Source organism: Dermochelys coriacea, chromosome 14, assembly GCF_009764565.3.
Source record: "Dermochelys coriacea isolate rDerCor1 chromosome 14, rDerCor1.pri.v4, whole genome shotgun sequence".
In the NCBI taxonomy this organism is placed as follows: domain Eukaryota; kingdom Metazoa; phylum Chordata; order Testudines; family Dermochelyidae; genus Dermochelys; species Dermochelys coriacea.
The window spans coordinates 11,890,234-11,917,015 of record NC_050081.1 but is presented as its reverse complement, the minus strand read 5'-3'; the positions used below and the strand labels follow the sequence as shown (position 1 = coordinate 11,917,015).

Below are 26,782 nucleotides of genomic sequence, written 5' to 3'. Positions count from 1 at the left end.
TTTGTGACACAAATTCACCACAAAAGTATCTAGGTTTTTTGTTTTAGCCACTGTATGTGAATTGAGGAAAAAATGTTTAAATGGGCCTACTCCTCAAACAACAATGACTTCAGTGGAAGTTAGGGTGTTCATCACTATTGAATTGGGTCCTTTAAGTTTGTCCTTTTAATATATGTCTTAATGAACTGGAAACATGAATATTCTCTATCTTAGAAACAAAAAGGAATTGACTTTTTTTATAAGTGTTCTCATGCTTGCTCCATTAACTGAATATGCCTCTATAGTCTATCAGTGTTAGTGTTTGCTATGAGTCAAATCTAGGTGGTGGAATAATAGCATTTGACCTATTGTGCTGTCCACCTTTAGTGCTGCTGATTCTGCAATATTGCTCAATTGCTAACTTTATCTGGCAGAAAATTATTTCTGGTCATACAAGACCACTGTAGCAATTCACTTAACTGCATAAGTCTGCAGCCATAAAATGTCACACAGAAGAAATATGAATAGGTCTTTTAAAACTGGTAGCTTTTATGAAAAGTAAGCAAAATATTATAGGAAAAGCTGCCTAGGTTTTATCTAGTTCATTCATACGGTATATTGTAAAAATAAACCTACATGGTTAAGTTAACCCAGGGAAACTTTTTTTTTCCTCCCAGCAAGAACTATTATTTTCTCCAATGTGTGGTATGCTGGGGTGGCAGGTATACATGAACTGTTTGGGGGCTTGGCTATATGAGCAACCAAAATTTTATAGACATCTCTGAAACTTACTGGAATCACTTGAGTCTGCACAACTGGTGTGTACTTTAAGGAACTATGCAGAAATGTTGCTGATAGGAAGATTTCTAATGCTTCCTTTACAGTCTGGTGATGATTTTGGGTATCTTTGCTTCTCATTTTGGAAAGAATCCAAAAGAGCTGAGACATAAAACATGAAAAAAGAAAAGGAGGACTTGTGGCACCTTAGAGACTAACAAATTTATTAGCATAAGCTTTCGTGAGCTAGAGCTCATTTCATCGGCTCACGAAAGCTTATGCTCAAATAAATTTTAGTCTCTAAGGTGCCACAAGTACTCCTTTTCTTTTTGCGAATACAGACTAACACGGCTGCTACTCTGAAACCTATCACAAAACATGAAGAAGATCATTTAAAAAATTGTTCCAAAGGGTTTTGAAACTTCAAAATTTTCAATCAATTTCAGGTTGATTCTTTTATCCAAACTGATTCACCACTCCAGTAAACGCTGCGGGGGAGCCATTGCAACCTGACATTTTACAACAGCCCTTACACTGTTCTAAGCTGCGCTGGAACACAAACTGGATCTTGGTTGCCTCCACAGTTGAGAGGGTGGAAAGGGGGTGGAATAGACAAAACAGGAAATAGAAAGACTGTAAGTAACAGCAATGCAAATGAATATCATTTACTGACATAACTTAGTGTTGATTCCCTTTCACTTAATATTTCCTTATTTTTAAGAGTACAACAAAATATCACAACTTACCATATTGCAGAGCTGTACTGATGCTATAGACATATAATCTATTTAAGCCACTATAATAAGTTTCCTTTAAGTTAAGGTATTCTAGTCTATGGTATATTACTTTGCTTGAGAGCTTAACCAGGTATACTTATTCCTATTACACTAAGTAACTTGTATAGTATCATGCAAGAATATTTTACAGTAATAGCTATAGGCTTGTATACAATCTACTATATCATTTCAAAATACACCATACCCTAGTTAGACTTCTATCAGTATCAAACAGTCATTGTTAGTTCACATAATGCTGTACTGGCTATATAATCACATTGCATAATAGAGGTGCTAAATTACACTTTCCTAGAAATGCATTAAGCCTCCTCTTACGTGCTCCAGTACAGTGCTCTAATGAGGCTACTAGAATGTCAATATCTTAAAACTGAATACCCTTTTGAGGGAAACATAGGGGACATTGCTAAAACATAGAGGACAATTTGGCTTCCAGACCAACTTAGCGTAAACTCAAGGCTGCTCCAAGTGCTGACTAGCTGTTCTTGAGTCCAAGGGACCATTCTAGGTACAAGGATCAGTCAGGCATAAGGTGACTTGAATAGAGGAAGTGATGCAAAGCAAAATGTCTTCTGCACATATTTATTGCAACTGTGTTTGTACTCCTTTTGTACTGACTTTCTGCAAATATCTGTGTGACAGGTTCAGTCATAGAGACCCCCTTGGGCCTGTCACCTGACATACTGGAATGACCTTTGAACCCATTTTCCCTGTCAGCTTGGGACTCCAGAACCTGGCCTTGTTCAGCCAGACACATTAGTCGCTGCAACACAGACCCAGGTCTGGTCCACGCCCCCAAAGCTGCAGACTTTAACCAAAACTGTTCAGCAAATCACCTATTTCCAGCATCCAGACACCCAGCTCCCAGTGGGACCCAAACTCCAAATCTGTTATACTCTGTATAAAACTTATACAGGGTAAACTCATAAATTGTCTTCCCTCTATAACATTGAGATATGCACAGCTGTTTGCTCCCCAGGTATTAATCACTTACTCTGTTTACTAATAAACAAAAGTGATTTTATTAAGTATAAAAAGGTAGGATTTAAGTGGTTAAGTAATAGACAGACAGAACAAAGCAAGTTAGCAAGCAAAATAAAACAAAACACGCAAGTCTAAGCCTAATACATTTAAGAAACTGAATACAGGTAAATCTCACCCTCAGATGTTCCAATAAGCTTTTGTCACAGACTAGACTCCTCCCTAGTCTGGGCCCAATCCTTTCCCTGGTACAGTTCTTGTTAGTTTCAGCTCAGGTGATAACTAGGGCTTTTCTCATGACTACAGCCCCCTTTGTTCTGTTCCACCTCCTTTTATGGCTTTGGCACAAGACAGGAATCTTTTGTCTCTGAGTCCCCACCCCTCCTTCTAAATGGAAAAGCACCAGGTTTAAGATGGATTCCAGTACCAGATGACATGGTCCTGGGAGACTCCAAGCCTCCATTCTTCTTGACCTGACTCAGATGAACACAGGAAGGCTTACAAGTAAACAGAACCATTTACAACCACTTATTCTGGATAATGGAAGCCATCATGATTCTAAACCACCATTAATGGCCCACACTTTGCATAGTTACAATAGGACTTCAGTGTAATACTTCATATTTCTAGCTTCAGATACAAGAATTATACATGCATACAAATAGGATGAACACACAATAGATTATAAGCTTTGTAATGATACCTTACAAGAGACCTTTTGCATAAAGCATATTCCAATTACATTATATTTACACTCAAGCATATTTCCATAAACGTATAGAGTGCAATGTCACAATCTGACTGAATGCATTTATTGGCTAGCATGTTCACCAAAATGATGTATTTTAAATTAATTTTGCAGAATATTTAGTTGCAAGCCAATTTTGAATTTATCATTGAGTACTCTCATCAGAAAGTATAAACTGTCCCCAGTAAACAAGACTCATTTTTGATGTATTCTTATTAAGGCTATATTTTAGTCTTGGGGAATTTTTTGGTAAAAGTCATGGACGATAAACAAAAATTCACAGATGTGAACTGTCTGTGACTTACTATATATCCCTCACTAAAACTTGGGTGGAGGGGTGCCATGGGTGCTTGGCCTGGGTGGGGGATGAGGATGGGTGAGGCTGGGCATGTTCCCTACCTGGCTCCTGGGAAGTGGTGACCTCCAGCTTCTACTCCATTGCTGCCTCTGCTCCACCCCAAGCCCCAGTTCTGCAGCTCCCATTGGCTGGGAACTGCGGCCAATGGGAGCTGTGGGGGCGGTGCCTGCGGGTAGAAGCAGCTTGTGGTGCTAAGAGCCTAGGGAGGGGAGTTCCTGGTGCCCTTCTGGGGAGCTCCTCCAGGTAAACGCTGCCCCACACCCCAATCCCCAGCCTTGAGCCCCCCACATCCAAACTCCTGCTGCGGGGGGGGGGGCGAGCGGGAGAGAGACTGCCCCAGCAGCAGCCAGTGTGATTGGCCCGGGGGCTCTGAGCTGCTCAGGTGGCTCCTGGGCCAGCCACACGGGCCACTGCAGAAGTCATGGAGATCACAGAAAGTCATGGAATCTGTGATAAACACGTAGCCTTAATTATTATGTATTACTTCTATTTGAATTATGGCAGCATCCCAAGGTTCCCAGTGAGAGATCAAGGCCCTATTGTGCTAAGTACTGGAAACACGTGTAATAAAAAGAACAGCCCTCCACCCAAAGAGGTCACTGTCTTCTCATAGGATGAGACACATCAGATGGATACAACAGACAAACTGGGGAAGGAACAGGACAGGGAAATGGAGGAATTACCATATTTGGTATGACAGAAAGTCACAACAGTGCAGCCAGTATTGAGCTTGAGCTGTCTGTAGGCATTATGGCAGAGATGAGTTTTAAGGAAGGATTTGAAGGAGGACAATGTAGTAGCTTTATGGATTTGTCCTGGGTGCATCTCCCTTGCACAACAGAATGGCATGGGAGAAAGCATGAAGATGAGTGACTAATGGACAATGAAGGCAGGGATGGTTTATAAAGCAGAGGTATGGATTGAATAGCAAATACCTGTAAAAATCTGTTCAAAATTAAAGTTCCAGACAAGCACCCTCTCCCCCTGCTCAAAAACAAAACAAAAAATACCAAACTATTCACAGAATGTATTCCATGAATAATTTCAAATATGTTAAAATTATAATCTGTTTATGGAAAACATATTAACAGAAAAAGGCAAAACACACTGAATATATTGTTTGTTCTAATCTTTTGCTGCAAAGATACAAGAATGCAAGTAGAGAGTTAGGGTAAGACCTGAAGATAATACTCTTTGGACCTAACACTACAACTGAAGACTCCTCTGTGACCTAGTTGTACTGTAAATTTCCGCTGTGAACATCACATGAAGGAAACGTGACCTTTTGTTGCTTCAGCTTAGACACAATTTACCATGAAAGGTTGCAATCTCCCTCATGCTTTATCTGAACTGGAATCATGTTAAACATCTGGGGCCAGAGACCGCTTGAGATCAGCTTGGATTCCTAAGGACTTTTTCTATTTTAATGTTTCATAAAATTCCTCAAAGGGAAGTCAAATGCTATGCTTAATCACCAGTTTCATCAAGGCTGATACACCTTGCTTCGATTAGTAAACCTAAAATCTGATACATTCTCCTGTCAACTTTTATAAGTAATGGGATAAAATGTCTTGTACAGATTTGTGACATCCAGGTATGACACAAATTTGAAAAAAAATATTTTGGAATTTTTCAGAATAGATTTCCCGCCGCCTCTTACTGAGCTACCCCAGCGTACCCTGCAGGAATCACGGGCCTAGTTTCCCTCTCACTTATATGTGTCTAGATCCAGAGTAACTCCACTGAAGTCAATGGAATAAGCAATTCTTGATCTGTAGCTTGTTTGCTAGCAGTGTGTTAATGGACATATGATACTGGAAATTTTAAATCTTGGGTGTGTTGAATGGATGCATACTGGTAGAGATGTACACCACTGGAACCTCAGAGCTGTATTTGAACTCTCTTCAACACAGTATGTCTGCAGTATTCTGGCTTTGACTTCATTCTTGGCCAAACCACAAGCTCTGCAGTTTTTACTCATGGGAGTAGTTTTATTAGTGTTACTGGAACTACTTTGTACAAACTCAGCAGGGTCTATGTTTTGTGAGATAGGACTGTCCACGTGAGTAAGAGCTGCAGGATGTTTCACTAGTTGACTTGTAATTGGAACTTCCTTGTTGCTGGAGTGCTGCACTGATGCTCACATGTCTGTACCTGAAGTTTTAAAATGCTGTGTTAGAGAGAATGTCATGCCATCAGAATTGTAAACATCGGAGATAAAAAAAAAAAAAAGCAGTGTTGCAAGTGAGACTAAAATGCCAAACTTATGCGTATATCATTGGAAAGATGAATTGTATGTTAGAAAATCTGACAAGTCTGTCTCTCTTCCCATAAAGGGAAATCCCTCTAGTAATCATCATGGATTTCCACTTTCTTTTAAACATGAATATTTTAATATTTTCCATGTATTAACTTATTATATGTGCTCAAGTCTCTAGCAGGAGTTCCCAGTGAAATAATAGCTACATAGCGTGTGTGTGTGTGTGTGTGTGTGTGTGTGTACATTTACTTTAAATTATCCTTAATTTTTACTGCTGATCACAATTGTCAAATTCCCTTTAGGCATAACTCCATTGACTTCAGTTTGAGTCTTTCTATGTGTGCTTGAGATGTCCAGATCTATTCATATATTTCTACAGTTTATCCACATAGAATATACTTATTTGCATACATATTATTCTCCCTTTGCACATCTCTTATGATTTGGCTCCATTGCACTGAGACAGCAAAGAACTGCAACTCTTCCTTCAAGTTCCTCACCAGTATCATTATGCCTAATATGACGTATGCAATGTGTTGGGTCAGGGAGGTAAGGTGACAAATCCCCTTGCTAAGGGCAATGAATGATGATTTGGGTTCAGGACCTCTGGGATTTGTTCATGGGAAAAAATCTTCAGCCCAGTTGCTAACTGAGCTGATTGGGTCATTGGCATTTGAAACCTAACCATATAACCTTAATCTCATTTAAAAACGCAGACTCTGATTCTAATGCCTTTTTACCGACTCTTTCCTTTTGCTGTCATTTGCCCTATGTCTTGATCCTTACATGCATTAACAAATCAAAGATCCAGTTTTGACAATTGCATACAAATTCAGACTTCATATTTTTATACATGGCATATGGTGAACAACATTGTGCTCAATCTGCCTTTGCTGTTGCGATCAAAGATCTTTTTTTACTTTCAGCAGGGGAATGAAAAGGCCAGGAAGCTTTCCATTATGCTGACTGTCAACTTGCAGATTTCTCAATTTTCAGAATAAAAGGATTATAATTCAGATGTGTGGCCAGGGGCCCAGTTTTTGACCAGAAACTCCAGTTGAAAAGGGAACCTGACTGTGTACGGTCAGATCTACTGACTGGACACCCAAAATCTTGTTACTGCAGATGGGGAAGGCACTCGGTCATCACCTGTGTCAGCCCCTACTCAGCCGGGGCCACCTCCTATCTATGTGGAATGGCTATAGCTCTCAGCCCCGGCTCCACAGGCGAGTCCCTCCTGACCCAATCATAGGGTTTGGAGGGGAAAAGCAGGGAGTGACGGGCGAGGGGAAGAGGAGTGGATGGAGGTGGAGACTTGGGGAAAGAGGTGGGGCCTCAGGGAGGAAAGGTAGGGGTGGGGAGGTTCCGGCACTTCTGCCAGAGTGTCTGGTTTTTGAATATTACCAAGTTTGGCAACCCTTGTCGAATAAATTAAGTCTTGGCATTGATCAATAAGGATGTATTTGTGATCTTCCCCAGTCCATCTCCTCTATCTTGTTTTGTGAGCTGAAGACCGAGAAACATATTTGGGCAACGGAGCATTTAACTACTATACTCCTTGTTTCTGGAAATCGCTGCCACAATTCATTCAAAAGTCAAGACTAAAACCTGTAGCAATCCAGGGAAATCTCTTGTTAAAGTTATTGGGAGTTGCAAGGATTTTGACTGAGTAGGATGTGGATCACTGGGACCATGATAAGTTTTAAAATGCCTATTAAGACACATTTGTTTAGCCTTTGATTAAATGTGTCTGAAGTCTTGATAAATATTTCCTGCAAAGCTCATCTGGAAGGCCTTAATTCCAAAACGGACAGTCAAATGTATAAAGCCATTGATTTATTTTGCATTAAACCTTAGCATTAGTGTGTCTTGTATAACCCCATCTGTATACCCCAGAAAAACATTGACTATGTCTGAGGATACTTCTACTATGGCAGGTGTCACTATTCATCATAATCTAAATTTCACGTGTGAGCAAATTTTCAATCTTGGGAAGACCTGCTGTGTGTTAGCTTTCGGTATGCAAGGCTCTGGGTGAGAGGCAGCACTCCTTGGAGAGGGAGCTGTGTGAATAGCAGGAAGATTTGCTCTCTGATTAGAGGCAAATCTTGAAGCAGGGTTGTTCTCTGGTGTACCATGTTAAGCTGAGGTTCCTGAAAGAAGAGAGTACCTGCATGCTGTTTGACCATCTCTGTTGTAAAGTTGGTGTATCTGTGTAAATAAAACGAGTTATGTTTAGCATGTACTCTGACTCCAATGGGAAGCCAAACTGCAAAATCCCAGACATCTGCTAATGCTCAGCAGATACTGCACAGGAAGGCTAGAATGGCAGAAAAGGGCTCTAAATATCCCAGTCCTGACTACGGAGGGATACTTCCTGTGCAGCCACTGTGGAAGGCAGCAGTAAGGCTGCCTTCCAACGACACCCTTGTAAGCCCTGTCATAGATGGTATGCCGGGGTGCGGTTGTGTCACATAGTGCAGAGATTCTGGGCAGTGCTGGAGCCCACAACTCCAGGGAGGCTACTGTAATTTAGACAGGTTCCAAGGGCTGTCTGCGTTATGCTGAATGCCTCTGCAGCCCCTGAAGCAGCCCAGGATTGGGAGGGGACAAATGTGATGTAGCAATTCCACCCCCGTTAGGTTGGTAGTTCTGTGCTGCACCTCAAGGAAGTGCAACACAGATTCTCGCCCGTAGGATTTGCATAAACTAACATAACAGTGCTATATAAATATATTATTTGGTGTACACAAATCTTTTGCACAGTTTGTTATATTGCCGACACATACCAGTTCTGCACTAGCGAGCCCCGTGCTTTATTTTCTAGTCATCTCATAGCATCCATATCTTCAGTTAAATAGATATTTGGAAAGCTAACTTTTAACAATAGAAGCGCAGCTTGCTTTTAGACAGCACTTTACATCTTACATGTGTAACACTGACCCTTCCTGTGCTGGGCATTTATTCAGAAGATAACCCCTTCCTGACTCAGGCGTTCAAAGCTTCAGATGGTGAGATCAGAAATTTCTCTTAACTAATTCGGTCAGATGTGAGTTTGGTATTGCAGGAATTGATTGCTCATTGTGCTTCTGAACACGTGGAGAAGCAAGATATTTATGGGATGGTTGATATTTACAGTTGTAATCTCTGGAGTGACTGAATTGCTGCAATGAGACGTGAAGATGTACTATTGTGTAAAATACAAAGGCTGCTTATTACTGGAAGTCCTGTTGTGCTAGTTGTTCTGATGGAAGTTGTTCCTCCTGATGCAGCAGTTCTAGCATACGTTTATGATATCTCTTGAATGAATCTATTGTGTGCTCCCCAAGGAGCTTAGCAGAAGCTCCAAGAATGTGTCAGGAACAGAGTCTACTGTTTACTTTCCATCATGTCTCAGTGGCGGAATCTTTAGACCAGATTAATATTATACGTGGTATGTTCCCCCCCCCCCCCTCGGATTCATCTAAATTTAGTGAAGATTTCAAGAAGCCTTATGAAAAGAAGAGGCAGACTTGGAAGACAGACCTCCAGAGATGAGAGATAGAGACTTTACTATTGATGTCTGGATTAGAAGGAAGCTGCCCTGCTCTGTAGGACTCGATCTTGCACCATTGAAGTCAGTATGAGTTTTGCAACTGATTTCAATGAGAGAAGTAGTAAGGCAATATTGCACATTAGCCCCATGCCACATAATTCTTGTTATGCCATTGCTGGAATATTACTTGAGACGTTTCTAACCATAGCAAATGTGATGTGCCAGGCACTTGGTTGGGAGCTACTTTCACTGAAACCTAATAGTGATATACTTGTGCACTGTCCATCTGGCCCCTTATCTGTCCTAAAGTTCCACAAACCACAATGTCAACTGAAGTTATGTCTGGGCTCACCTGTAAAACTAGCAATTTGGTTGGGTGTACGTTCTCCCCTATGGAACTGAACACAAGATTTAATTGATCGGTGGGGGGTTTTTTTTATACATAGGATTTTAAAAATGTAGCTGACAAATTTGTCATCTTCCCCCAACCCCAAGATATTGTATGTTCTATCAAGTAATGTGTAGTTACTAGCATTATACGAAGCAATTACACAACTGCTACAGTGGATAAAAGTCTGAGATTGTCTTCAGCCTTCACCAAACATAGCAGTAACTCATTGCAACTCTTGACTGTGCATGTTTGTTGCATACCCATGCAAGCCCAGCTGTTTTATGGTTATTTAAACAGAATCAAAAGAAGTCCAAATCAGAGGGCTTGATTTCTCTTCTGCATACTATGATTTTACTCAATTGTGATTCCATTGAACGGATTGGAGCTATGCCTTATTTATAGAGGACTTAAGTGAGAAAAGGATTAAGCCAAAACTGTTGCAGTGGTAGGGCCATTGTGTTTTTCAGAGCTTTTGTGTGCACGCACTCGGGGCCTGATTTGCATAGATGCTGAGCACTGTCAGCTCCCTTTGAAATCAGCTGGGTTCTGGGCTTCCAGCAGCTCTGAAAATCAGGTACCTGGAAGTTATGCCAAAGTTAATGGTTGAACAGGATCAGGGTGTGACAGTTACTAAATAATCATGACTTGTGTTTAAATAGGATGCTTTCATTCATTCCATAGCACATCTATCAGATTGAATTGCAAGAGGATAATCATAGTTGCCTCTGTTCTTTGGCTGATAGACCAAGTTTCTAACTGATCCTGCAATCAAGGAGATGAAATTCAATAATAACAAGTGCAAAGTACTTCACATAAGAAGGAAAACTCAAACACACCACTACAAATAACTAGGGGAATAACTAGCTCGGTGGGGATGGTAGGACTGCTGAAAGGGATCTGGAGGATATAACTGGTCACAGATTGAATGAGTCAACAATGTGATGCTGTTGCAAAAAAAACCTGCTAATATCATTCTAGGGTGTACACAACAATGCTGTTAATGTAATACAAGTGGTAATTGTCCCACTCCACTCAGCACTAGTGATGTCTCAGCTGAAGTACTGTGCCCAATTCTGGGTGCCACACTTAAGGAAAAATGTGGGTAAATAGAGAGTCCAGAGACCAACAAAAATTATAAGTTTTAGAAATCCTGACCTATGAGGAAAGGCTAAAAAAAACCAGGCATGTTTAGTGCTGAGAAAATAAGACTGGGGAGGAAGGTTACCTGAAAAGTCTTCAGATGTGTTGAAGGGATCTTGTAAAGGAAGACTTGATCAATTGTTCTTCATGTCCACTGGAGGTAGTCCAAAAAGTAATGGGCTTAATCTGCAGCAAGGGAGATCTAGGTTAGATATTAGGAAAAATCTTCTAACTATAAGGGTAGCTTTAAATTCTGGAATAGGCTTCCTTGTGGAATCCCCATCATTGAAGGTTTTTAAGAATAGGTTAGACGAACATCTGCCATGGATGGTTTATTTGGAGGCTGGACTTGATGACTTCTTGAGGTCCCTTTCAGCCCTTCGATGCTTTCTATAAAGTTTATTTGAAAGAATTTTCTGTAAAGAAAATGGTAGCCAGCCTGTGCTGACACATGTTACAGTAACATGAGAGCCAGTTTACTTCAGTGAGGAACACTCTACATTGTTCACAGGAGTGAGATAATTATCATTGCATAACTAGAGTGAGACTAAGTTTGCTGGTAGGAATAGGTAGGTAAACAAAGGTTCATATGGATCCTACTTGTACGAACTGATTTTGTATTTGAACTGTCCCAACAGTGTGATTGGGCTTTATTGTGTGTGTGTGTGTGTGTGTGTGTGTGTGTGTGTGGGAAAGCAGCATGCTTGCCTGCTGTGTTCAATCATAATATTCGCTTGATCCTTCCGTTTTGGCACTGCAACCGATCATCAGTCTAGACCAACTGAAAATGGGTATCTATCGATCAAGTTAACTGTGGTGACTTGTTGATAGCCTCAGAGCAAAATCAACTTGTCAGCAATGGCCATTCTGGGATATTGGCTTCTCTGGGTATGTTTTGGGAGCAGGCTGAAAATAAGATGGGAATTGAAAACGTGTTTCTGAGAGACAGCAAAGGGTGTTAATGTGTTCCTGTTAGAACTGGAAAATGTGGAGCATGGCCTAGATGCATGTGTCAAGCGAAAAAGAAGCTGGCCTCTTTTTCAAGGAAAAGGAACCTTGACAAAGTTTATGAAAAGAGTAGGAAAGATCTGAAGTCTCTGTTCCTGGACAGCATGTAAGAAACACAACCATTCTCTCCTTTGCAGCTCTGTGACTTGCTAAAAGAGGAAGGCTGGATCTTGTCAATATTAGTAGGCAAAGCTATAAATCTTACAGGTTTTTCTAAGCACCTACTCTCCTTTCAGCACTATATAAATGATGATTATGAATAAGATCGGTCTTCTGGCTGCCACCGGAGTTGCTCAAGTTACTCTAAAATTAGCAAAAGACACCAGGCTTTGCCTTTTCATTAGAGTAATGTCAATTCATTGTTGTGCTCAGCTTCCTTTTTATAAACATAAACCTCAGCTATAATGGACGAGTCTCTTCTACTCTTCTTTTCTCCCCTCCCCACTCCAACAAGAGCACTGCTGTGCTGCCTTTTCACACACCCAAAATCATTTTACTCTGGCTCTTTCCCTCTTCTTCCAGACGGAGACTATTAGCAATTTGAAAACATTCTCTGTGTGTGTGTGTGTGTGTGTGTGTGTGTGTTTTGGTTTTTAAAACCAAAGTATTGTATAGAGGGACACCCACCGAACTATTTGCTAACTATGTTAGACTTTTTTTTTTTAAATTGGAAATGACACAGCTCTGTTTGTCTAAATACCTCTTCTTTACCCATGGGACCTGCAGTCATCGTGTGTTGTAGATATAGAAATGTAATATGCTTTGGATGTCTGTCTGGAGTGTTTGAGAAAGTATGAGACTATTTTCTCTCCCAGGATTTATAGGAAAAAAGTGTTTCGAAAGGTGCTTACTCCCCTGACAGTCTGCTTAGAAATGGAAAATAAAGCAAGTTTTTGGTAACTTTTTTTGCATGAATATTTTTGAGATCTGTCATCCTGAGGATTTAGTGCAGCTAATTGTTTGACAGGAGATGTACTCCCTTTGCAGTAATCTTGGCATTACAACCACCTCCCTGCTCTGATTTTCAAAGCAGTTTAGTTGAGTTCCATAGATGATATAATATTTTGGTACTATGGGTTCAGTTACTAAACATCTTGTTATCCACCTAGGGAGGAGGTTGCCCCTGTTCTTTTTGTATTTCTTACCCAAGTCGCAAATGAAGAGTGTGTGTGTGTGTGTGTGTGTGTGTGTGTGTGTTGGGGAAGGATATTTGGGATTTTCTCAGGAGAAGAGTTCTTAGCACAAAATATACAGGGCCTGATTCTCCACTGCCTTGTGCATTGCAAAGTTTTTTAAACCTATCCAAGCTGGATGCAAAGCATGCCCAGATCAGAATTCTGCACCTACTCTCGCTGGGGGCAGCAGCACCTGTTCATATGAAGACACCCTCCTTGGCTCCCACAAGCACATGGATGGGTCCATGGAGGATGTCAAGTGGAAGAGCCAGTAGAAACACAGAAAATCCTCCCGCCAGCTGCTGCTGAGAGATGGCGTGTGTGGATGAAGCACAGAAAAGAGAGGAACCGACTGTGTTTCTGTCTCAGAGAGCCACAGAAATAGTGTCATGGATTCTTGTAGCTTCGCAGCCTCTGGGTTTTTTCCCCTTAGGCTGTTCAGTTCTGTCCTAGTCCAGTGAAAGAGGAGAGAGGATGCAGCTCCAGAGTGGCCTTTTAAAGCATACAGAGACTTTATTTTATTTTTCTCGCATTTCTTTAAGAGGAACATGGAATGCAAAGTGCTTAGTGGACTCTGTTAGGTCAACTTTAATCAAACCCAGCTCTGCCATGGACTTTCTTTGTGAGTGACCATGGGCAAGTCCATTAATCTCTCTCTCTCTCTCAATAGGATTATTCATGTGCTTAAATCTTTGCAGGCCTGTAGCCTTAGATGTTAAGTCTCCAAGTCGGGGACTGTACCTTACTATGGGTTTGTACAGCAACTAGCACCAGGGGACCTGATCTTAATTAAGGCCTCAAGGCCCCACCATAACATTACTAAATATACTCCTATATATCACCATGATTCAGGTATGATGATACTAACATTCAGCTGCCAACCTAAATTTTAGCCACTTACTAATGTTCTTTCACAAATTTCCCAGCCTGTAATAAACAATTTTTAGCTAATACTTGTTTAGTCTTTAGATAAAATGCTGCATTGACAATTTTTAGCTTTTTTGGGGGGTGGGAGGGGGGTTTGGAATGCCAGTATATAAAAGGGCTGTAATCTTTTTATGACCAACTGTATAAATGTTGTATTACTTTTAATTGCTACTTCTGTGAAAGGTTTGGGTGTCTATTAATTCTCTATCGTATGGAGCAATTATCTTTATACCCTAATATGTACTTGGTTGCTTTTTTTCTTTGATTTTAAAGTAAAAGCAAAGGGTTTTTTTGTTTGTTTGTTTGTTTGAGAGGGACAAAATATACCTTTGGCTAACTAATGCAAATGAGCAAAGTCATGCTCCACTTGGTTGATGACAATAGTTTTAGTAGTGGAATATTTTTCCCTGAAAGGAGAACCACTTGAAAATTCTTCTAAATCTCCATCCTGTGGTGGCATTGTCAGGTGGGGGGTGGGTAATTTTATTTAACTGGTAGATTAGCTAGCTTCTTCTCTGCACTTAATGTAGGCTGCTGCTAAACTCGCCTTGCAGAGGAAACTAAAACAAAAGTGAAGAAAAATTATAGTGGGGGGAGGAAGTTTTTTTTTTTCTTCTTTTCTGGTCAGCAACTACTATGAGGGGAGAGAGAGCATTTTACATTTGCATCATCTATTATGTTCCCCTAGGCATAACATTTTGCTTAAGGTTTTGTAGACTCAAGTGTATAAGGGTTGTTTCCCTCTTCTTGCTAAAACTCACTGAAATGGAAAGAGCCTGGTACAGATTCTGTGCTGCATTTCCGAGGATGCACTGCTCAGAAGGCATAGCCTCAAAGAGGAATAGGTAAAGCTTTTGCAACCTTCACTACAAGGTTATGCCTCCTATGAGGTGCAACATAGAATCTGGCAAGGGGTCTCCCTCTGGGATTCTGGGTCTTCCATCATGGCCCCTCTCCTCAATCAGACCAACACTGGGGCTGCTTTAATTTAATGCAGCTTCTCCACAGTTGATATTAGGTTGCATTTCAGCCCCAAATAGCTGGAGCACAGGGCATTATCCCTATCCTAACTCTGCACTAGGGAAGTTCCCCAGGGGTTTGTTCCTCCCCCTCTTCCAGTGGCATAAAGGGGCCATAGTGACTAACAAAATCTGGTTTCAGAGTAGCAGCCGTGTTAGTCTGTATTCGCAAAAAGAAAAGGTGCCACAAGTACTCCTTTTCTTTTTAACAAAATCTGGTCCTCCATAATAGAGGGGCACATGGTCAGAGACAAAGCAGTAGTGTGTCATTTTTCTGAAGAGAAATTTAAAATAGGGCTAACCGGTAGCATTTTGCTTACTACCCAGTGATGTAGTAACGTTGTCGGTGGTATAGTGTAACAATCTGAATTGAACTGCTGTCCAATTACATGTTTCACTTCTTGCTTATGCTTGTTACAAATGGGGAGATTCCCAGATCTATAGCTATCCTTGTATTTGTCTTTGAGTAGCTTTTACTAAATAATTGTGTTTTGAAATGGTGGAGATTTTTTTTTCGCTATAAATACAGCTAGTGATCTTTAAAGGAACCATCCTATTTTGAATCACTGCATTTCAAATACAAGATTTAAACCCAGGCCTGAGTCTAAACTTGCATGACTGCAGCAAGCGGGGGGGGGAGGGAGGGAGGGGAAATATGATGACTAAAGAGGGTCAAATGAGTGTTTAAAGTTTACTGAATTATTTTCTGAGCTACAGAAGTAGATTGGTTTTGGGTTTTTTTTGGTAAGTACAGCTTTCCTCAAATGTGATACAAAAAGAAAACACTGGACCATGGAATTTTTTTTATTTGTATCTTTCAAACCTAAAATTGGAAATTGTACTTATGAATATAAAATATTCATTCTGAAACTTTTAAAGAGAGAAGTCTGGTGGCATATGCAATGGCAGGATGGCCAAATTGGTTTGAATAAGTCAAGTGTCCCTGGAAAATGAAACCTGTGGTAAAAACCAAGCTTTTTTGTTTTTTAGAGATTTTAAAGATGTTTAATCAAGTTTTCTCCATCCACTACTTTTTTCAGTCTTGCACAAGCCTCTGTATTACATGAAGCAGAATGGCTGGGTCCACAGGAGAATTTATTTTTTCCAAATGCAGCTCCAGCAGCACTAACATCATGAGTGCTAGTACAGATAAGGTCCTTGAGGCTATGGTTGTTTTTAACGTCGGGTCAACTCACCTTGCTCGGTGTAGATTTTAGCGACAGTGGTAAAAATCCTAGTGGATGCTGATGCATTGCTTATATTCGTGCTCTCAGCATTGCTACTGCTAGTGCAAAGGAACCAGAAATGTTTGCTGCAATAGGAAACTCCAGTGTGTGAAACTTGTCTTGTTTGTGAGATTCAGAATTCAGACCATGTTCAGCGTAAAGCTGGTGAATTTGTTTGGAGAGATCAGGGCTAGTGTAAATTTTGCACCGTAACTATGCAAGGTGTTCAGGTTTTTTTTTTTTTACCTTTTTGATGGAAAACCCCACTTTCATCCCTATAGCCTCTCAGCACCCTGCAGTAGAGGCTTAAGTGATGTGATTAACATCTGTCACTAGTGGTTTGTTCCCTTTCTGATTTGGCTCCCAGGGGTGAGACTATGTGAGAGATGATGGATAAACCCCACACTGCAGAGATGAGTGAAGGAACAACTCTGTGCCTTGGAAGCCCCACCCTGGCAGGCTTGTTGGGCACCCTCCAATTGAAGGAGGCACTTAAAAGGGAGTCTCTTCAGCATAGCGGGGTGTGGGTGGAGAGAGACCAGGGGTGAAAGTAACTTAAAGGACTTACCAGTACTTCGTAGTCCTGAGCAGGGGGGCGTGGTCTCAACTGGAAGAGGTATGGCTGGGCCCTTTCAATCAAGATTTAAAGGCCCCAGGGCTGCGGCTGGGAGCCCCGGGGCCTTTAAATCACCCCCGGAGCTACCAGCTGCAGAGGTGGCTGGGAGCCCTGGGGCAATTTAAAGGGCCCAGGGCTCCAGCTGCCGCTAACTCAGCAGAGCTCTGGGGCCTTTAAATCACCGCCAGAGCCCTGCTGCCGCTACCCCGGGGCTCCAGCAGTGGGGCTCAGGCATTGCTTTAAAGGGCCTGGGGCTCCCTGCAGCGCTCCAGGGAGCCGGGCTTGGGAGGCGATTTAAAGGGCCCGGGGCTCTGGCCGCTCCAGGGAGTCCCGGGCCCTTTAAATCGCCAGCCTAGGGAAGCCGGTCTGGTCCGGCACGGTGTACTGGCTCTTGCCGGTATGCCGTACCAGAACGTACAAGCTTACTTTCACCTCTGAGAGAGACAGACCTGCACTCACTCCTGTGGTGGGATGGTGCCAGGAGAACTGTGACATGAAGCCAGGACTCCCCAGCCTCAGAGGCCTGTGGGCTGTGTTGGAAGGGACAACTGCCAGCCACTACATGCCCTGAGGAGGGACAGAGTGGTAGGAAGAAACCCAGGAGAGGGTATTAGCTGGACTACAGGGGGCCAATGCCCTCCTCTGTCCAGGAGTATCCTGGGGTCAGAAACTAGAGGAGGGGGTGGGCTGAGGTACCCTTACCTTTAGGCTACTACCACAGTCTCTAACTGCTAGACAGAGACTCAGCCCTGTCCCAGTTGTGCAAGTTAAACTCGGTGGCTTCTACTGAATTTGGATTTTTGGGTCCATCAGAACATGGAACAAAACTCGGTGATTGCACATCCATGTGGATCAGAATCACATAAAATATTCCTACAAACCTCCGTAGGATGCTACAGTTGAGGGGTTTTGTTTTTTTTGCCCAGGCCTCGTGCTAACAGTCAGCCCTTGCTTGAATCACTGTGCATCACTGACATCGTAAGATGAGAAATTTGTTAGATAAGCCTGGTCTGTGTTTATCTGTCTGTTTAAAATTGTGGATGCAATGTTTTTTTGGGGCTTGTGGGCTATATTGTTTTCCAAGCTACTGGAAAGTTTTATGTTGGGTTTTGCTACTGCATTATCACTCATGCCTGGGATGCCATTAGGGTTTTTGGGGGGGGTATGTAATATGTGATTTGGAAATATTATTGATTATCTTTCTTTACCCTGGCCTTTGTACAAGGAAATAGTAAAAGGAAAGGGAAATATGAGGAATTAAGGAGAAGACTCCATCACAATTCTGTCCCTGCTTTCCTCTTACCCCTGGGGGAAACAGCTATGCCAGCCCTTACCCTAGCCCAGGTTACTTCCCATCCATACTGACGCGGCTGTGGCACTGGTAGAGTCAAGGCTGTGCCCATTCCTGCCTGTCTGCATGGGATGTGGAGTAGGAGTCCAGAAGTGGCTTCTCTCCCTCCTTCCCTCGTGCTTCTACCCAATATATAGGTTAAAAGTGCTTGGGAACAAGAGGACGTGTGCAGAAGAGGAGCTTTCTGTCCCACTTAAGGCAATGAGGTTCCTCGTGGAATGAGGTATTACTCAGTGTAGGTGTACCTCAATCTGGTCCTCAGATAACAAAAGCAATAGTTATTGACACGAATGTCTATAGATGAGATAAGGCGGAGTTAATAAATAATGTATTTACAGTTACAGATAGTAACAAACCAAGTGAAAACTTACCTGACCATTGGCCTAAACCTTGAGACAAAGCCATCTATTGAAATTCAACAAGACAACGTCCACATCCTGTAACTTTCATAACTTTGCATGTCTCTGTGGGACATTTGCTTGCGATTTTTTTCCCATGGGCTGCTGGTTTTATCTGTGATCAGATGCAGAGATGCCCAAAGTTAAGTTGCCTTTGTGCAATTTTTGACCTCACAGAAATGTGCAGGGAAGGCTGTTGTGTAATTTCCAGCCTGCTTGCTCAGACCCAGAGGGCTAAGAAACTTCTGAACTTTTTGTGTGCTTCTCTCAAACAGACCTCCAGAGTTTGAGATTCCAGTCTTCTCTAGTCTATGGAACTAGGAGGACACCAGGTCTGTTTGGTGTAGGGGCAAATTCTCTGGCTCACCTTTTTCAGAATGACTCTCCAGAAGTGTTAAGAGGCTCTTGAAAAAGTTTTGTGCTCTGTTATTTATCGGATACGCTTCTCAACATTGTTTTGAAGGGAACCTTTGTTTCACAGCCTTGTTTGTTATATTTGTACAGCTCTGAGCTCTACACCTTTATAACTTCTGTGATATTAATTCACTCTCCATGTTCATCAATAATTTGAGCATGTTGAAATCTTTTTGGATACTGGTCATTCTTAAGGGAGCAGAGACTCTCACACCTGAGTTAAATGCTTTTATTTAACAACTAGATAAGCAACATCAATGAAACTGGATTTGGTATCTCTGAGAATCCCTAACGAGGGCTGGTTGAGAATTTTCCAATGACATTTGCCAAAACAAACTTTTCAGGGGAACATCCCAGCTTTGACTAATCTTTCATGAGGAGTTTCTCAGGTTCAGGGTAGAATTTGTGAGCAGTGAGAGACCCCAGAATAGCCAATAGCCTGATGGGTCAGGGCAGTCAGCCTGGGATACGAGCAGGAACATGAACCCGGGTCTCCTACATCTCAAGCTGAGTTTCCTGACCACCAGACTGTAGAGGCATTCTCTTGCTTTGTGTGGAAAAACTGAAAGCTCTCTTGTCCTAAAGCAGAATGGGACCATTTTGGGAAATCTTAAAATATTTAGTGGGACAGGGAAATGACTTATTGCCTAGCTGTACCAATAACGCTTGCCTGTGTCCGTGTCTCTCTCTAGCCTACTTCCTGTTACATACCTGTAGGGTCCACAAGATGGTGCTATTCCACACAGAACTGCTAATGCTTGATTGAAGGTGGTGATGGTGATATTTCGGGAGATGGATGTGAATCAGTTTTCTCTCCCATAGTAACTGCATCCTTGTAAAAATTAAGATTGATGGGCTAGCTATAGCTGTGCTACCACACTGTAAATCTGAAGTAACACCAATGACTTTGCTTTCCATTGACTCTGCCAGCTCTGAGTCTAAGAGCTGGCAGAGTGATTGCATAACTAAAATCAACTGAGTTAAAATAAATTTATACTGGTATAACTGAGAACAAAATTTGACCCAATATCTCTTAGTAAGTTGAGTTCCCATTGCCACTTTCTTCCAATCTCCTACAGTTGAAACAATATTGGATCCAGTTATTAAATAACTTTTCATTCAAATGTTGTTACCTGTTTGAGTCATGTCATATCAAATTGTTCTAAAAAATGCTCATGAGGGATCACATTAGATTACAGATCACATCCTAATCAAAGGGAATAAGGAAATGCATCACTGTTCCAATAAACATATATTGCACAGTGTAAATGTTCTCTCTGAACTCTTTTGCCTAAATGAATCAGAGACAAAGATGCAGAACAAATCATTTTGTTACCATTTTTAAGATGCATTAAATTAACCAGGAGTGGGGAGATACAGCACCTTCACTTCTTGGCATTATACCTGTTGGAATACCAATAGGACCTTGCCTCATACATTATTTCAGTAGCTGTCATAATGTACATGGATTTTTATGATTGATGCAGAATCAATAACACTACCAACTAGCCTACCTGATTTATCTTGCAATCATCAAGAGGAAATCATTTTGAGCTTATGACTCAGTGGATGTCAAGAAGTAAAGCTCTCACAAGAATGATTAAGGCTTAAGCTAACTTGCCTGCTCAGCAGTAATGGGGGTGGGAAATGCACAGAAGAGGTACTTGGAATAAAGTATCCATTTTGTCATCAGTAATAAAACAAAGTGCAAAAAAAAGAAAAGGTCGGCAATCAAATTAGATATGCCAAGGATCAGATAATACTTTGAGTTGGAGATAGGACAACCAGAATTGCCAATTCATCTATTATAATTCTGTAATTTACCTCTTTATAATAAATACCATTTAGTCTGATTATTCTGACATCCTGACATTGCAAAGATATTGCAAATCTAATTAAAAGAATATGGGTGAAAGTAAGAGACTGTTGGTGGGATAAAATCATCTATCCAAATTAATTCTGAGGTTTTATAGTAATCACAAGAACAATAAAAAAATAAGCTTTCTGGCCTGTTTCATGGTAAGAATCTGTTTTACAGTAAAATTTGTGATTACAATTTTTAAGTCCTTTTCACCCCCACTTCTCTATTCTGTTGTCATAGAATCAGAAACTATGGCATTATCCTGAGGGCAAAACTTCATCTCAAGTCCATGTGAAATGACTGCCCCCTGTGGTACTTCTGCCTGCCTGATCGGACCTATACTGGAAAGATTCTCCCACTACTTCTTTGATTGGGAATTCAGGTAAAGAAACTGACTGATTGCCCTAGGTGATGAGGACCCTATGACCAAGTAGTTACCAACCTGAAAGCTGGGTGTACAAAGCCAAGACCAGCTCCTGAAGAGCTTTATCATCAGTCTCTGCCAAACAACATTTGTACATATACAGGGTAGGAATATAATATGCTAGGGACAGATTGTCAGTTGTTTGACATCCACGATCTGGGCCAGTTTTTCTAATGAACTTAATGTGGGAAAACTAAATGGTAGCTGAATTCTCTGGCTGTCCGTTAGGCCTAATGTTAATGGAATGAAGATACTTTTATGATGTTTAATCACTTCCTTTAGAGATTTTTCCAGTCTGTTTAGACTACCTGAGGAATCCATTCTCTTATTGTGCAAAACTGCCACGTATGTCGTCAGCAGGGGTATCTAGGCTGGATTTCCCCCCTCGCTATAAAAGACAAGAAAACAAGGTAGGGCGTTCTTTGTTCTGACTCCAGGACTCTGTAATTTGCTCTTCCACCCTGGTCTGAAATAGCTTGAATTTAGTGACCTTCCAGGACTTTGGATATGTGACCTCATGACCTATATATACTGCGCTGACGTTACCAACTGTTAGGTTTAGAGGCACTGCAAAAGACACCTGTTTGTCTGGGTTTATGGAGAAGGCTGAGGCTGTGCTTCACATAAGCATGAAGGGGTGGACAGGAATCCTTGAAGGTGTTTGTCTGGCTGGGTTTCTGCGGAAATGATTGCTCTAATGGCACTGGGATTTTATTGTGGATCGTTAGAGGTGGGGGTGCCTGGGGCCTTGTAGAAAGGTGCTTTAATTAATTAATTAATTAATTAATTAATTAATAATTAAATTAATTCCTGACCTGCTGAGAAATCAACTCTGGCTGGGATTGATAGCAGCTTGTATATGGGCCTGTAAGGAAAACAAATTCTTACAGGCCTGATTCTCATTTACGCTCATGTCCTTTTACTGCTCTGGCAGTATAAAGGGACCTAAAAGTGGGTGTCAAGTATGAAGTCATTGATGTTCATTTTTTTTTTTTTTTTTTTTAAAAAGAACTGAGGCATTTGTTGACGCCCCTTTTGCTGGAATGTGCACGTAGGACTAAGTACAACTTCTGAAGTGAAATCCTGTAGGTCAAATTAGATTCTTACAGCTGTCAAGGTATTCCTATCACATAGTGCAGCGAATTTAAATACTATAATAAAAAGTTAATTAAGCATAATATGCAATATATATCTGAAGTATAAAAATGAAGGACTAAAATTAATAGTGCAAGAATGCGATTCGTTCAATTTTGAACTAATGGGTTTTACATGATATCTTGCATTAAACTATAGGCTCATTTGGGGGCTGCAGGATAGTAAACTTTTATCAGCACTTAATTTTGTTTAATTTAGAGCAGAGTTCTGGAATAACATTTATCAGACACTTCTCAAATTAGGTTAATTATGTGTGTCAATTTTGTTCATAAATCATTTTTAAAAATAGACTAGGGACACAAGGTGGGTAATACACTACATTAGCGTTAATGTCTTCTCATAGCACATTTTTATCCAGATAACAACAATCTGATGCTGCTGTAAATCATTTGTTTGTAATGACTGTAACAATCGCAAGTGGAATAGGAATAAGGTTTCAGGAGAGGTCTTAAGATATTGCAGGGCATATTCTGCAGAATATCTATAGGTGTACACCAAAATGGGAGATTATGCTATGCCTTGGAAACGATATACAAAGTGTATCATCTTGTATACTTCACAATGACAGCAAACAGTCTTTATTGGAAAGCAAACATCAGTCATTTGTATTGCACTACACAAGTCTGTCTATAAATGTCAGCATTTCACATTGCCTTTCTCAGCTACTGCATAACAAAGGGAAACCACCTGAGCTGCAGGTGTGCTTTTATTGATAGGGTTGTTTAACTAGTAGTGCATGGAGTGAATTTGGAGAATGAATTGATCTACAAAAACACTCTGCATTTAAAGATGTTTCTTTATATTGCTGATAGAGGCCATGGTTTTATCTGTACAATGAAAAATTCCTCAGACAATGTCCCCTCCTCCAAACCTAGAAAACTTCATTTAAAAATAAAAATAAAAAGGTTAAGGGTGTAAGGTGACTACGGCGTACTTACCTATCACATCCTCTACAAAACTAGGGAAATTAACAGCTGGGAAATGATTAGTTAAGGGTATCATAAATCTTAAACCACATAATAAATATAGTGGCCTTGATCCAGTCCTTGCATCTGACCAAGATGAAGTCTATAGATTATCTGGGCAGGAAGGATGTAGGTGGCTTTGCATTCCTCTGATTCTGCAATTGAACAGTCACCTGTTCTACTCCCGGGGCAACCTAGAACAGTCTCAAGGCTACACTAAATTACTCCTGGCTGCCCATGGCACCCAAAGGGCATTCCAGTAGCTAAGGATGTCAATGGGACTATAAGAGGAGCTGGTATCCAGCTGACTATAGCAATTATATGTCATGAGATGATTTCCCATCACCAATGCTGGGAGAATCTTCAGGAAGCTAATTAAACTTGGTTTATGGCCTCTTTGCATTGCTACGGAACTGTAGTAAGGCCAAGAACCTGACCCGTTTTCCTTATCAAGTATGGAGAGAGATTTCTTTACAAAACCTTAACTCTGACCTATGAAGTTTTTAAACGAGGTACAATGGGTTTTTTTTTCTTGATTTCAGTATCTAAGGGCTCTTTGGAATGAGTCTACACCAGAGTGAAGTTAAGAGCAGATACTGCACAGCAACAGGGTCCATTGCAGACAGTCAGTGGAGGCTAGCGCAGAGTACCCTTGCTTGCTGTGAACTAATTGTTTATGTAGACAAGCCCTAAGTATTTTCTTTTATGGGATGCTCTTCAAGACAGTTGGGTCCAGACTCTGTGATTCAGGCCCAACTATACGAAATACTAGTATTTTAGCTTTGGCAGAGTTGGTAGTATCTGATGACGCTAAAAGATGAATTCAGATCCACATAGGAGAAGCTCATCCTATTCATAAAAGGATAGAATGCATATGCGAGTTATAGGTCATTTAACTGTGGATCTATCTGTCTAGCTTATCTCCTCAATTTTAATCTATCTAATTTTATCTTCTTTAACCTACCTATAATTTTTCTAAGATATCCATCACTGTAGTATCTAAGAGGAGAAACTGAAATCAATAAATAAAATGACAAAAAGCGGTTATTGTATTTAACTTGAATTTACTGTGCTTTTCCTTTTGTCATATTTTGCTTTCTTCTTAGTATGCCAGAGAGCTCTTTTGGTTTTCTTCTATACAGATCAGGAACAGATAAGCAGCTATAATGAACAAGACAATTGTTAACACTTACTGATCCCAATTCTGCCCTTACACTGCAGTTAATTCCATTTACTTCAATGGAATTGAAAGGATATAAATAAGGAAAGGATTAGTTCATTGTGTGTCAGCATCTGCTTTTAGGTGTAATTGTGCCAACTCCTGTGGAAAAATAATTGCTGGTGAGGTGTATATATAAAGACTATATAAAGTTGTATATTACAGATGTTATGAACAACTATAAAAATATACTCTAGTTTGTCTGTGGAGTAAAGAGCTATGTTCAAAGAAGTAGAAGGTAGATATGGTGGAGCTTCTGTTGATACAGAGCCAAAACCTCTCTCCACCTCCAAATTCTTGAGCAGGTACCCACACAGCAGCAGAGCTGCCACAATTCCATTGTGCATAGAATAATAGAATATCAGGGTTGGAAGGGACCTCAGGAGGTCATCTAGTCCAACCCCCTACTCAAAGCAGGACCAATCCACAACTAAATCATCCTAGCCAGGGCTTTGTCAAGCGTACCCTTAAAAACTTCTAAGGAACGAGATTTCACCACCTCCCTAGGTAACGCATTTCAGTGCTTCACCACCCGCCTAGTGAAAAAGTTTTTCCTAATATCCAACCTAAACCTCCCCCACTGCAACTTGAGACCATTACTCCTTGTTCTGTCATCTGCTACCACTGAGAACAGTCTAGATCTATCCTCTTTGGAACCCCCTTTCAGGTAGTTGAAAGCAGCTATCAAATCCCCCCTCATTCTTCTCTTCCGCAGACTAAACAATCCCAGTTCCCTCAGCTTCTCCTCAGCAGTCATGTGTTCCAGTCCCCTAATCATTTTTATTGCCCTCTGCTGGACTTTTCCAATTTTTCCACATCCTTCTTGTAGTGTGGGGCCCAAAACTGGACACAGTACTCCAGATGAGGCCTCACCAATGTCGAATAGAGGGGAACGATTACGTCTCTCGATCTGCTGGCAATGCCTCTACTTATACAGCCCAAAATGCCATTGGTGGTCTTGGCAACAAGGGCACTCTGTTGACTCATATCCAGCTTCTCATCCACTGTAACCCCTAGGTCCTTTTCTACAGAACTTCTGCCTAGCCATTGTGTCCCTCATCTGTAGCAGTGCATGGGATTCTTCCTTCCTAAGTGCAGGACTCTGCACTTGTCCTTGTTGAACCTCATCAGATTTCTTTTGGCCCAATCCTCTAATTTGTCTAGATCCCTCTGTATCCTATCCCTACCCTCCAGCGTATCTACCTCTCCTCCCAGTTTAGTGTCCTCTGCAAACTTGTTGAGGGTGCAATCCATGCCATTCTCCAGATCATTAATGAAGATATGGAACAAAACCTGCCCCAGGACCGACCCTTGGGGCACTCCACTTGATACCGGCTGCCAACTAGACATGAAGCCATTGATCACTACCCGTTGAGCCTGACAATCTAGCCAGCTTTCTATCCACCTTTTAGTCCATTCATCCAGCCTATACTACTTTAACTTGCTGGCAAGAATACTGTGGGGGAACGTGTCAAAAGCTTTGCTAAAGTCAAAGAATAACGCGTCCACTGCTTTCCCCTCATCCACAGAGCCAATTATCATAGAAGGCAATTAGATGAGTCAGGCATGACTTGCCCTTGGTGAATCCATGCTGACTGTTCCTGATCACTTTCCTCTCCTCTAAGTGCTTCAGAATTGATTCCTTGAGGACCTGCTCCATGATTTTTCCAGGGACTGAGGTGAGGCTGACTGGCCTGTAGTTCCCCAGATCCTCCTCCTTCCCTTTTTTAAAGATGGGCACTACATTAGCCTTTTTCCAGTCGTCCGGGACCTCCCACAATCGCCATGAGTTTTCAAGATAATGGCCAATGGCTCTGCAATCACATCCGCCAACTCCTTTATCACTCTCAGATGTAGCGCATCTGGCCCCAGGGACTTGTGTTCATCCAGTTTTTCTAAATAGACCCTAACCACTTCTTTCTCCACAGAGGGCTGGTTACCTCCTCCCCATGTTGTGCTGCCCAGTGCAGTAGTCTGGGAGCTGACCTTGTTCATGAAAACAGAAGCAAAAAAAGCATTGAGTACATTAGCTTTTTCCACATCCTCTGTCACTGGGTTGCC

At 41.3% G+C, this 26,782-nt stretch overlaps 1 long non-coding RNA gene across 3 annotated transcripts in view; it reads left to right on the top strand.

Moving 5' to 3' along the window:
- LOC119843161 overlaps positions 1 to 26,782 on the top strand; it is a 121,957-nt gene that overhangs the window by 5,291 nt on the left and 89,884 nt on the right. For all 3 annotated transcript variants that reach the window (XR_006275714.1, XR_006275713.1, XR_005288876.1), the window contains exon 2: positions 21,199 to 21,340. This is a non-coding gene — a long non-coding RNA (uncharacterized LOC119843161). The remainder of the gene's footprint in view (positions 1 to 21,198; positions 21,341 to 26,782) is intronic.